The sequence below is a fragment of the Tamandua tetradactyla genome, chromosome 15, assembly GCF_023851605.1.
Source record: "Tamandua tetradactyla isolate mTamTet1 chromosome 15, mTamTet1.pri, whole genome shotgun sequence".
Classification (NCBI taxonomy): Eukaryota; Metazoa; Chordata; class Mammalia; order Pilosa; family Myrmecophagidae; genus Tamandua; species Tamandua tetradactyla.
The window spans coordinates 41539377-41550556 of NC_135341.1; the positions used below are offsets into that span (position 1 = coordinate 41539377).

Consider the following 11180-nt stretch of genomic DNA (forward strand, 5'->3'; position numbering starts at 1 on the left):
TGTCTTCTAAGCACTTATTAGATTTCCTTTTTATGATATCAGACATTTATTTTGATCTCAAATGCAATCCAATTGTGAATAATTAAACATAATATTTTTTTAATTGCTCTTGCCCACTATGTTCCTTTAAATAGGAAAAAAGTGTTAAATGTCTCTTCATAGCCTATTTGGCCATAGCTGTCCCACCTATGGTTTTAAAAGACTCTAAATGGGTCTTCCGAAATCCTTCTTGAAATTCTGTTAAAGAAATTCTGGAGCACCAGTCCTATTGATATTGTTGATGGTCTCCAAAAGGTGAGGATGGTAACTGAGTTCAAGACAACTGAGAGGGGTCTTCAGCCAACTGAGAGCCATTGGGAAATTGTGCAGAGGCAAATCTTTTCAGCAAAATAATTAAAGCTAGGAGAATGCAGCTGACCCAACCATGGCCACTGGTCCATTTCTTGCTGCCAGTATGGCTCCCGTTCAGGCACCACTTGTGATGGGATCTTCTTTCCCTCTGATCTGAACCACACTGCAGTCAATCAGGGAAAACAGACCTCCCCAAACTGCAAAGCTACCTCCCAACTGTGGAGACCCGGTTTTAATAGCTGTCGAACTCTCTCGTGGTCTGTGGTTTACTCTCACTGGAGAATTGCGAAAACAATTCTCTTTGATAGCTTGAAGATGCCACCGCCTGTGGCACCCATAGGAAGGGCCCCACCACAGACATCCACATTTCGCCACAGTGTGGGGGAGTGAAGGAGGACCCAACGAAAAGGAAGACTCTGAAGATAGGAAATGGGTGACTGACAGAACAAAGCCAGGAGGCGGGGGAGGAGAAACAGTCTAAAGGGTTGGAAAGGACAAGGGCTACTCCACTTCCCCTCACACAGGAAGGAGCGTAAGCCATATCAGCCCAGAGTTCCATGTGACCCTGCCATGGGGCTAAGCTCCTTTAAATCCGCTTTCCCCAGACATTTATCTCCCTTTCAGCTCTCCAACCTCCTCTCTCAATTAAGACCGTGTGGAATCTGGACTTACATTCTCTCTCCCTCTCTCTCTCTCTCTCTCTCTCTCTCTTCCTCCTTTTCCTTCTCCTTCCCTTCTGCTTTCTTCCCTCCTTTTCTCTTCCCTTCCCACCTCCCTACCTTCCCCCTTTCTCAATCTTTTCTTGTTCTTTTCTCTGGCTCTTTTTTTTTAAATATGTAGGTCAGCTTGGGCAGTCTGACTTGCTTAGTTTTATATATTTATTCACTTATCCATCCAAGTCTAATGTTTAATCTTTCATGGTTACCCATTTCCTGAATTTTACAAAACAAAGGAGACACCTCCCCCACACCCCAGGGTGCTGACCTAGCAACCCTAAATCTTCCTCCTTAGAAGGGATGGGATTGCAAGCTCTTATAATTTAATATTCTTTTTTTAAAAAAAATCCCTTTTAGAGGAGAGGGGGAAAAATAGAGATGAAACGACAGAATACTGTGAAGTGACCATAGAGAGAAGTTGGACTGAGAGCTAATGATGCCGCCGCATCCTAGGGACATCCCTGTCCCGCCACAGCTGTGCTTGTCCCCACCCCTTCCTCCGTAGACGGGTAAAGCCATCCAGTCTCTGTGACCCAGCGTTTGACCACCCTTGTCTGGGTCTTGGGGGGGAAAGTGGACTGTAAAGGGCTTTTCAGATGCAGAATGCCAACAAACTGCCAACGCGAAAGTGAGCGCACATCATCGGAAAAGCCAACTACCTTATCAGAGAGGCCGCAGCTCAGGGAAAGTAAAGGACTTCCAGGCTGAACGGCATTCTTGTTAAACATTGGCCTTTGACTTTATAATCAGTTGCAAATTCTGCTCAAATCAAAAGGCCAGCTGGTCCCCTGCGGAAACCTGGATTTTAGTAGGAGAAAACAGGGATTTGCTAAATGTATAATTAAAAAAATAATAATATTTCAAAATAAGAAGGCAGGCTCGCAGGAGACTGCCCATGCCCAAAAATATATTTAAAAAATAAGAGGGCAATATATTTAGTTATTGTCTCAGTTCAAAAGTATTACGTACCCCAGAAAAGCCCTGTTTTAATCCTGATTCAATCTTTTGAGAGTAGCTGTTTCCTTCCATCTTAATCCAGTTCTGTAGATTGGAATTGTTTGATTAGATTATCTCAATGGAGAGTGACACTCCCGACTGTGGGTGTGAACTTGGATTAGATGGAGATGTGACTCCACCCATTCAAGGTGGGTTTTGATTAGTTTACTGGAACCCTTATAAAAGAGGAAACATTTTCGAGAGAGACAAATAACAGAAGCTTCGGAGTCGACAGAGAGAGCTGATGTAGATGCTTGGAGAACAGAAACATCAGAGAACAGAGACATGGATGTTTGGAGATGCTTGGAGCCCATCAGATGTCACCATGAGATCTTAAGCAAGCCAGAATCTGGAGAGAGCCAAGGGAAGCCAAGAGATGAAAGTCAACCCCAGAGAAGCAAAATGGGGAACCGCCACAGGAACAGAGGCTGAAAGCAATGGAGCCCAGGAGTAAGGGGCCAGCAGATGCCAGCCACGTGACTACCCAGCTGACAGAGGTGTTCCTGACCCATCAACCTTTCTTGAGAAGGTAACTTCTTATTGGTGCCTTAATGTAGACACTTTCGCTTCCTTAAAACTCTACACTTGTAACTTAGTAAAGTCCCCTTTTTAAAAGCCATTCCAGTTCTGCTGTATCACATTCTGGCAGCTTACTAAGTCATGGTTTACAATGAGTGCCTTTTGGTTTTAAACCACTCTAGTTATTTAGAATTTATTGGAACTATAAAACCCATCTACACCTTCCAATTTATTCAAGATGTTTTGAAATGGATTACAAGGTAGAATTCTCAATATATATTCTAGTATATAATTTGCCAGGAAAATGGCTTCGATTTCCATCACACCAAAATGATATAGGCCATTTGGAAAATACTACCTTGCTTATATCAATGCTAGAGCTGGAAATGACTTCAAGCGGTCTTATAGTCTATCTCTTTGCCTTTTGGAAGTTGTCCAACATCTGAAGCCAGCGATGGTTTAATTCTCGAGAGTCTGGTTTTCACTGTCTCTTGCTTTAGTACCTAATTACTATTCCTACCAGGGCATTCTTTCCAGAGAACCTGATTTTCTCCAGCTGCAACTTAAGCATGGGTCTATTAAAGAGAGTAATGAATAAGCAGTATGGTTTTAAGTGCATGCTTCCCCCGGGATCAAAGACCTCTCTGGGTGTGCTGCTTATTCTCTTCCTGTCTCCCCTCATCCACTCTCTGCCCTCCCTGTGGCCCAAGAGGTTGAGCCCAAGAACTGCATCACCTTCAGGATCCTGGGCAGGTCAATGGGAGGCACCTGCAGAGATCTGGGTGCCTGTGTCGCCCACATCACATCTCAGGTGGGGTGACCCCTCCACCAAGGCTTCAGCTCCCTTAGGACTCTGGGAAAATCTTTTCTCCTCTCTCTGTCTCTCTCTTTTCGTCTCTTCAGCTCCAGGGGTGGCCACGGCTCCCCACTGTGCCTGGTCTCCGGGTCCTGCCCACTTGCTCCGGGTCTAGCTCCATTATTGAAATCTCAAAAGCTAAGGGCTGATTCTGTTTCCGACCTGGACCCTGACTGATAAATTGGGTGACAGGATATCTTAAGCTTGTTATCATTTTGCAGCACAGGGAAACGCCATCTGATATTATATTAATCCTATTTCCTCCCTGAATTACCTCAAAAGACCAGGGTAAAGGGACCTCTGTGTGTCGGCAACAAATCATGAAGTGCTCACCCCGGAGAAGAACTGGGATGGGGCTGTGGACAATAACAAGTAGAACCTACTCTGCCGTCATTTAGTGCCAGAGGGAAGCTGACAGAGGAGATGGCACTGAGCTTCATCATCATTCCATCAGTAGAGAAGGTCGTTTGCCACTCGGGGTGGGGGCTGCAGAGAGAACTTCCCATCGCAGACCCCAAAGACCTGCTGTCTTGTGCACACACCCTTCTCGAGCCTCAGCCCGACTCTTCCCTCTCCTGCCCTGCGTAAGCCTCCTTCTGGGGCTCACTCCCAACATAAAATGAGACAATGGAATAGAATGCCTGACGAGCACCTGACGACCAGGGCCCGAGGAACAACATCAGGGAAACTCCGTTTTGACCCCTTCACAACCCCTTGTTACAGGAAATGCATGTCAAGCCCTTTCTGTCCCTCAGCCTCAGGTTCCCATCTGTCGTGAGGTGCCCTGCCCGTCGCACCGCATTGTCAGAGACTGTACTGTCGGAGCATGCACAGGAGCGTGGGGAAATTCACTCCCTGTATATTATCATCTTTGGAGTCGCCCCGGTCCCATTTTCTCTGACACCCTACAGCCAAGTTGTCAGGAAACCCTGTTAGCGCGACTGTCAAAACGTACCTAGAACACATCCGCTAATCCAACAGCAGCTTCCAAACTGGTTTTCTTGAATCCATTTTTGTCCCTAACCCCAGTCTGTTATCCATGTGTCAGCCAGACTGGTGTTTTTTGGTTTTTGTTTTATTTAATATAAATTAAGGAACATAAGGTCCTCTAAAGTTTGTCCTCTAAAGTTTCTTCAGCTCAAAAGCTGGCGATCTGCCCTCCCCAACCTCAGTGCCCACCTCTCCCTGGCTGCTCTGCGCCCGCTGCCCAGCTAACTGCTGCCTCCGAGACCTTTGATCCTGTTCAAGCCTTCCTGCGCCTCACAATTGGTTTCCATGTTTGGCTCTTTCATTCTATCTCCCTCCTTGCAGAGACCCCTCCCTTTGCCCCTCCTACCCCATTTCCTGCCCTCCTACTTCCCTTACTGGACTCATTTTCTCCGGAGCACTTCTCTCTCTATCATGCTGTCTGTGCACTCACCTGTTTGCTTTTTTCTAGCCCCCTGCACTAGAATGTCAATTCACTACCATATCTCACAACAGTGCCAGTCCAGCACGTAGTATACACCCAATAAAATACTTGTCAAATGAATTCATAGATTTTATTCCCATTGCTTTGACATAGGTTGCTTTGTCCAGATGCAAGTCTGCGTGTGTTTGGAGACATCATATGAAACCAACCAATGTGGCGGGCATGGGGGGTACACAGCTTAGCGAGCTCCTAACGGGAGTGGCGGATCGTGACTGAGGGCCTATAGGAAAACTCCATTTTAAAATGGGCATATAAAAATTAGGCTTGAAGATGCATAATTGTTTTAAAAGCAAGGGCTGAAACATGCTTAGTGCTAATTTTATTCCACAGACGTTATTCTAAAAATGCAATGTCTTTATAATTTCCTATGTCCTTTAACAATGCAATAGCTTTAATGCAACATTTATAAAAAAGAAATGGTGACAGTGAAGGGGGGAGAGCACAGGTCTCAAAAGGAACTTAATTTAGCCTTACCTGAAATTTTTACTTTTTGTGAGGAGAATGTGTTCATGTCTTACCTATGTAACTTAAAATTAATAACAAATAATTAAAATAGTGACAATAAAATGGCAAGCTGGTGACCATGAGGGGTGGAGAGCACAGCAGGAGGGGAGATGTCTTCTGGACGTGTCCCTGGCTCCGGCCACAGGTGTTCACATGCCAGACAGTTGTGCCAGGAGCGGAGAGGAGGAGGAAGCCACTGTCTAGCTGAATGTTTTGTGAAGGAGGAAGAATTTGGACTGAACCTTGGAGAGGAGTGTGGAGGTGCATCTGGTAGAAAGTATGTCCTAAGAAAGCTGAGAGGAGTTGGGACTGGGGCTCTGTGGGATGAGAATGCTGGTCGAGATGGATGGAGAAAGAACCTCATTGCTGAGTCAGGAGTTCTGCCTCTAGCCCTGCTTTTCCCCACTTCTTCTTTTTCTTTCTTTTTTTTTTTCTCTATGAAAGCTATATTATAATACAATTATCATCAAGAAACATGGCTACTGGAGCACAGCTCTACATTTTCAGGCAGTTCCCTCCAGCCTCTCCTTTACATCTTGAATAACAAGGTGATATCTACTTAATGCATAAGAATAACCTCCAGGATAACCTCTCGACTCTGTTTGGAATCTCTCAGCCATTGACACTTCGTCTCATTTCACTCTTTCTCCTTTTGGTTGAGAACGTTTTCTCAAGCCCTTGATGCTGAGTCTCAACTCATTCTAGGATTTCTGTCCCATGTTGCCAGGAAGGTCCACACCCCTAGGAGTAATGTCCCATGTAGACAGGGGGAGGGTGGTGAGTTTGCTTGTTGTGTTGGCTGTGCTCCCCACTTCTTCAAGGGCATGCAAGTTGATGGAGCTCTGGGTACCTGGCAGGTCCTGCGGATACAGCAGTGGGCAGAGCAAAGCTTGCCCTGGAGCTCTCCTTGCATCCATATTTGGGTTTTGAGCGGGGACTGGCACGCCAGGCAGCTGGGATCTGGGGCTGATAAAGACAGAACCTGTCACCATCTCTTCAGTCTCCACTTCCCAGGCCCAGTAAACTTTTCTGATCGCCTGAACAAAATGACCCCAAAGGACCCCTAAGAATATAAATTTTTTGTTTTAGGAGCTCCGCGTGTCACCAATGGATGCGTTTGCACGAGATCAATCGAATGATTGAAGCCTCATGATTAGGATCAGGAGCTCCACGTTTGAATCTGGGCTCTGCCATTCAGGTCTGGTGGACTTGGACATGGCCTTGGCATTCTCTAAAGCACATTTCCTCATCTGCACAATGAGATTAACACCAGAGGCTGCCTCATGCGATGTGGATTAAATGAGGTGGTGTACCCCAAACTCTTGGCCCCCTGCCTGCCAGGAGAAGGTGCCCCAGCCCCGTGGTGGCAACTATGACTAGCAGGAAAAGAAGGCCAAGAGATGTTTCCCAGACACTGACCCTCTCTGACGAGAGCCACAGCCCAATCACCAGGCTGGAGGGGATGGGCTCAAATTCCAAGAGATTTATGGTAATGAAGATGACCTACTTTTTGCAGGCAAAAGCCTGCATGTCTGCACCTTACCTTGGCCTGCTGCTTTCAGTTGTTCAGTGTTCCCACATCTCTCATTTTCTCTCATCTGCGCCATCCCCAGGGGACTGGGACTCATGTCATTACATAGGGCAGATGAAGGAGTGAGGCACAGGTGTGGCAGCCCAGCCTGTCCCTCGACTGTGAGCACTAAGGATGAGCCGGCTCACACAGGAAGGGCTCCAGGGAAGCTAAATTTTGTGGGGGTGACGAGGATGCTCGGAGCAGCAGCCAACACCAGGTCTCAGCCACTGCCACACTGCTTGCCTTGACCAGGGCTGGCCCAATTTCAGAGCTCTTCCAGGAATGTCATCTCTTCCCTTTGTCCTCTGGGGGCTGGAGCTGAGCCCTGTGACTGGAGCGCTGCCAGCTGTTTGGGGCTTCTCCCCACCCCATAAGTTTCTTCCCACTGAGGGGAAGGGGCACAGAAGCTGCTTTCTCCCTGATCCCCTCCCACTCCTTGTTACCAAGGCAATGGAATGCAGCCCCTCAAACTGTGGCTCTTCCATCTCCTGGCACCGAGTACCACCCCTGCCTCTGCCTCCACTAGGTTAGCCCCATGAGGAGAAACAGCTGTTCAGAGCAAGCCCTCCTGAAAGCCGGGCTGCTGGCGGGGGCTAGCATTACCCTTGAAGGATGGTAGCAGGTTCCTGTTCTCACTGTTGCCTTCAGGAAGCCCTCCTGGAGTTCTTTCCATGAGTTCCCTGGCCATACCATGCTGACCACTCTCAAAGCAAGGTCATGCTTTACGAAATTTGTCCATGTGTCTTCTTCAATAGATTTTGAGATTTTTAATGACAGGATCTATCTTTTGTCACCTTTGCAGCCCAGTGCCTTAGACATAGTAGGTGCTCAGAAAAGGTTTATACAGCTGGCCCTGGTGCCAGGTCTACGCAAGCTGGGACAGGGAAGACCAGGGACTTACCCAAGATCAGTGGTTCACTAGTGGGGGAGCTGGCACTGGAAAACCAGATTATGACCTGGTGGCAGCAAACGGCCTGGGTGTGGAGCCAGGCTGCCAGCACCTGAGCCCCAACTCCATTGTGTACAGCCAACGGCCCTGGGCAAGTTATTTAAGACCTCTTGCTTCAGTTTTCTCATCTGTAAAATGGAAGAGATAAAAAGGTATCTTCTCTCCAGCGGTTGAGAGGATAAAATGATATAATACCAGCAGAGCTTAGAAAATGGTCACTGGTTCATGGTAATTTTCCACCAGCCCACTGGCAGTGTTTGCCGTAATATGGGTATGCTAAAGTGAGGAGAATGTTTTAAAATGGACATTTTATGTGAAATTACTGTTTATGTGCACTGAAAAGAGATGGAGGCAGATACTCAAAAATGCCAATAAAGACTTATTTGTGGCCAGTGGGTTTAAGGACTTTGGGTTTCTTTTTCCTATTTTTCTGTAATTTCCAACTTTTCTACAGAGAATTTATATGCAATGACTTTTGAAATGAGATATTTCTAAAACTTGTTGAAAACCACATCTGGGACCTCTAATTACTACTCCCAGCTCCTCTATTCTGAATATGATTTAGGATTAGAACGAGACACTCCTGCTGCTCTCGATTGCCTGGGAATAGAAGGAAACCTACTGAGACATTTCAGCTGGAGTAGTAGAGGCTGAATTTCCATGGTATTTTGCTTGTACACCCAACTAGAAAATGAGATATCTTGTGTTTTGAAGAATCTCTTCCATGAATCATGGGGATACTCCAGGCCTATCCGGCAGAGTGATTGGTGTAATTACAGCCTCCATCTCCAGGGATAATGCCAGCAGTCAAGTGCAGTGTGCGCGAAGCAAGCCCAATTCTTCCCAGAGCTTGTGGAAATGGGCCTGCTTCCTTAAGCCATGGCAGGGAAGAGAAGAAAAGGGCGAGAAGGTCTGGGCGAGAGAAATCTGACACAGATTTCTGGTGTCAGTAGAAATGCTGTGATAACTATTGAGAGGGTTTCCCACCCCGTGGACTCACAAATCTATGAATAAATATGATATCGGCTGGGAAATCAGGAAAGGATTTCTGTAGTCCAGGAATTTCCTTAAGGAAGATTGCCCAAGTCTGACAAGTGATTAATCCAGCCAGGCTCTGAGTCAAAATGGTCTGTACCTACCACACAGCTATGATGAGTACAGATGCACAATACTTCACTTTTCTTTAAAATGTAGAAGTTCTGCAGCCTAAAGAAAGTAGATGGAGAAATAATCAACAAATCATGTCAGAGTCCAGCCACTGGGCCCCCTGCCATCTCTGTTCCCCATCCATGTTAGCACCTGTGGGCTCCCTGGGGATTTGAGGACAATGCCAAAGAAATGGAAACTGACCTGACTCTGGAATCCTGGCAAACAACACTGGCCTCACTGTGGTGTCCACTGTGGTGGTACCACGTCTCTAGTCCAATTCGGAGAAGAAGACCTCACAGAGCCTCATACAGTTTTGTCCTGTCTATAGATAATAATGTAGAAAAAGAAATCCTTCCCACGTTAGCCCTCTTCCATCACCATAACAACCCTATGCCCTAATAAAAAGAGCAGCTATCAAAATGACAAATGAGGAGGTTGGAGCCTTCTCATGGGGGTTTTTCTTAGCCCCCCCAATCTTCTTATGGGCTCTGCAAATCCTGAGACATACAACAGCATCAGTTACCCCTGCAGCCACACCCAGAGGGATTCTGCCGCCAACCCTTAAGTCCATGCTTGCCCTCCCCTAGTACAGCACCTCATCTCAAAATAGTATAAACTACAACGCTACATTAACCATCGGAAGCAAACAGGTGAAAGATGAAGGTGTAGTACTGTGTTTTGGTTTGCTAAATGCTGCCAGAATAAATATACCAGAATGGAACAGCTTTTAAGAACATAATTTATTAAGTTATTAGTTTACAGTTCTAAGGATATAACAATTTCTGAACTAAGGCATTCAGAGAAAGATACGTGGATTCAAGAAAGGCCAATATCTGTCACACGGGAAGGGACATGACTGGCATCTGCTGGTACTTGTTTCCAGTTCCATTGCTTCCAGTTTCTGATGCCAGTGGTTTCCTCTCTATGTGTCTGTGACCCTTCACTTAACTCCTCTGGGACACAACTCTTGGTTTTGGCTTGCTTAGCATCTCATGAGAAGGCATATGGTGATATCTGTTGAGCTCTGCATCTCCAAACATCTGTGTTTAGGTATCTATTCTCACTGATGGCATTCCAAGCATCTCTGTCTGCTCTGAGCTTTCTCCAAAATGTTTCCTCTTTAAAAGGACTCCAGTAGACTAATCAAGACCCACCTTGAATGGGAGAGTTGCATCTCCATATACAATCAATGTGAGCCATTGAATGTATAATATGGTTGAACTGTATGAGTATGGATATTTCTCAATCCATACACTAAGGTAGGTCAGAATATAGGGTAAAGGATGATATCATCCATATTTCAACTTCTGTGTGAGACCAAGGGGAGAGATGTTTATTTGGTACAACAATTATATTTTGGGTAGCACAATTCTTAATTTAACTTGTATGGTCAGTTTATTTGAACACCATAAATAAGTGGAATCTTCAGTAGGGTGAGAGATTTTGTTGTTTGTCCAGATTAGTGTGATACCCTGATATATCCCAGAGTAATTTGGACAGTTAATAAAGTATTTGCAAAGTCCCCTTGGGGAACTTGGGGAAAAAGGAGGAAATATTAAACATCCCCAGATGGGGATGTTCCTGATATTCTGATATTCCTGATATTCTCGCAAGCAGTGGGGACAACAAATTCCATAGGCTGAGCCCTCAATCTTGGGGTTTGTTCCTATGAAACTTATTCCTGCAAAATAGAGGCTAAGCCTATTTGCATTTATGCCTAAGAATCACCCCCATAGAACCTCTTTTGTTGCTCAGATGTGGCTTCTCTCTCTAAGCCAATTCGGCAGGTGAACTCACTGCCCTTCCCCGTAGGTGGGACATGACTCCTATGGGTGTAAATCTCCCTGGCAATGTGGGACAGAAATCCTGGGATGAGCCTGGACCTGGCATCATGGGATTGAGAAAGCCTACTCGACCAAAAGGGGGAAGAGAGGTATGAGACAAAATAAAGTTTCAGTGACTGAGAGATTTCAAACAGAGTCTAGAGGTTACCCTGTAAGAATACTCTTTTGCATTATACTGATATCCCTTTTTAGTTTGTGATGTATTGCAGTGGCTGGAGAGAAGTATCTGAAACTATTGAGTTGTGTTCCAGT

The 11180-nt window shown here is 45.8% G+C and overlaps 1 long non-coding RNA gene and 1 pseudogene across 1 annotated transcript; both read right to left on the reverse strand.

Moving 5' to 3' along the window:
• Positions 1 to 265: 265 nt before the first annotated feature.
• LOC143656807 (mitochondrial import inner membrane translocase subunit Tim17-A pseudogene) lies at positions 266 to 3944 on the reverse strand (annotated as a pseudogene).
• A 1040-nt stretch (positions 3945 to 4984) lies between these two features.
• Positions 4985 to 7410, reverse strand: LOC143657945 (uncharacterized). Its single transcript, XR_013163032.1, has 3 exons — positions 6957 to 7410; positions 6264 to 6379; positions 4985 to 5129 (listed from the first exon to the last, which is right to left on the reverse strand). It is a non-coding gene; the product is annotated as an uncharacterized LOC143657945 (long non-coding RNA).
• Between the last annotated feature and the right edge of the window lie 3770 nt (positions 7411 to 11180).